We start from the raw sequence: 2,587 nt of genomic DNA on the forward strand, positions 1-2,587 counted from the left end.
TACATACATTGTAGAATTCATCACAAGTGCAACATGAGAAAGAATGATGACTTAGAGTTGCCCAGAATTATAGTGCATTTTTCTTTATTCTCTTATGTTTATATTCTTTATCTAGAGAAGATTTTGTAGATTTTCAACCACCTTTTCTATCCAGAACATCTGACTATGACTGGAGACAAATATGATTACCATGGAACTGGGTAGCTAATGGTATCTAATGGGTATGGGCCAAGGATATTGCTGAACAGCATGCAATGTATAGAACCAAGCCTCAACAAAGTTATGTTGCTGAAAATTTCCTAAATACAAAGTAAAGTTGAGAAATCTTTTTCTAAAAAGACAAGTCATTGCATGCATTGCACTGTAGCACAGTCCTCCCATTGTTCATCAATTTTGCTCAAGCGGGCACCAGTAACATCTCTATTGTGAGACTTGTTGTTATTGTTTTTGGCATATCGAATACACCACAGGGAGCTTGCCAGGCTCTGCTATGTGGGCAGGATACTCTCGGTTGCTTGCTGGGTCCTCTGAGAGGGACAGAAGAATTGAATCCGGATTGGCCACGTGCAAAGCAAATGCCCTACCCGCTGTCCTATTGCTCCAGGCGACGGCATTGCATTACATGCATTACTACTTAAAAATAATGATGCAGGTAAAGGAATTCCTTAGTGAATAGATACTGTTGCAGCTAGGGATTATAAATCTTTTATTTCTTACTAGGGATACAGCAACCACCATGGATGTGGAAGAGCGATAAGGACAGCTTCACTTAAAGACTACTTTGAAGTCTAATGCTTTTCATCTTTGCACCTCACAGAACCTGAAGAGATTGCTCCTCCCAAGGCTAGCTAAATCCTAGAGGTAATTCATGATTAGCCTGCAAGCATATCTAACCCATGCAATTCAATTATTTCAGAGCTCCACCATCTTTTCTCCATTCTCAGAACACAGAGTTAGTTATTAGAGAACTAACTAAATAACTAAGTTGTATCTAACTAACTTATATCTATAGGATATAACCCTTATACCCTGTAGAAACAACAAGAAAAACCCTCGTCCTACTTTTCCCTTGCACCTTCTTCTCCCTAACTACTATTTTCCTGTGTGGTCCTACATGGTTTGGTGTGGCTTCCTGCCTAAGGGAAACTGAGTTACTATCTTTCCCAAGGAACTATCTTCTTTGTTTATTGACCACAATATGTCCTTTGACTCTTAGCTGAGTAAGAAAATGCACTTTGCCGGACTTGAGTTTCTTGAGGAGTGAGTTACATTTGATGGTGCTCTGGGATTACAGCTATAATCGGTGCCCAAGGGACACTCCTGGAGGTTCTCAGGGTGATGCTGTAGATGTATTCAGAGTTGGCAACATGCAAAACAATCACCTATACCTTTGTACACTCTCTCTGTCCCTCAAAAATCTACATATTTAAAAAAAGTGACTTTAATCATTGATTTTTATTCAAAATTTTAAAATTGCTTGTCTTATTTTGTGACGTGTTTCTTTTATTAAAAACACTTTTTAAATATTTTTTATCTTTAGACTGAGTGCAACTTTTTTTTAAACTACATTTGGGGGAAAAAAAGAATTGATAGTACAGTGGGCAGGGCATTTGCCTTGCAGAAGGCTGACCAGATTTTATCCCCAGCACCAGACAAGGTCCCCTAAGACTTCCAGAATTGATCTATGAGCACAAAGCCAGAGGTAAGCCCTAGGCAATACCAGGTGTGGCCTAGAAAATAATGACTTACTCTCCATGATGAAATACCAAACATATGGCATTCAGTCATAAATATTACAGATGAATTGTCTTGGTTTTATGCATTATCTACCTCATGACTAAGACAAGCTGTCTTCTGAATTTAGCCAAAGAATTTATGAACATTAAGCTCCTAGCAAATATTTAATAAAGTAACCTCATTTGTATTGCTTTGTAAACAATCAATAATTCCCTTTGATCCATGTTAATGAGCCATGCATTGTTTTTTCCAAGTAATTAATTTTCAACTTTTGTTACTAATGGATATTATTGTACTGAAATATAATAGCATTGCATGCACAATTTCAGCTTTTATTTAATTTAATTTTTCTTTGGGGTATATTAGACACCCAGTTTTTGTAAATGATACTTTGGTGTTTAGAAGCAAATATACAAGCTGCTTGTTTGGAACAAACTCAGTCAGTTAAAAAATTATAGGACAAACTTTAATATCATCATTGTGCTTTTACTTTTTCTACATTTATCTGTAAAGCCTTAGAGATGCAATTTCAAATAGTATATTTTCCCCCATTTTAACCTGGTGGCCTTGAACCAGGGATCAAACCTGGATCAGCTGTATGCAAAGGAAGCATCGTACCTGCAGTACTATCATGTTTGCCAGAGTGTGTGTGTGTGTGTGTGTGTGTGTGTTTATATATAATATATATGTGTGTATATATATGTACATACTCTTTATCTGACTTATGCAATATAGCTCTGACAGTTCTCTTTTATTTTTCCTTTATTTCTTTAAACATTCTAGGTCATATATCCTTAGGTATGTCTCTTGAAAATAACTGCTTAGTCACATCTCTCGGTACTCATATATT

Source organism: Sorex fumeus, unplaced genomic scaffold, assembly GCF_029834395.1.
Source record: "Sorex fumeus unplaced genomic scaffold, SorFum_2.1 ptg000054l, whole genome shotgun sequence".
Classification (NCBI taxonomy): Eukaryota; Metazoa; Chordata; class Mammalia; order Eulipotyphla; family Soricidae; genus Sorex; species Sorex fumeus.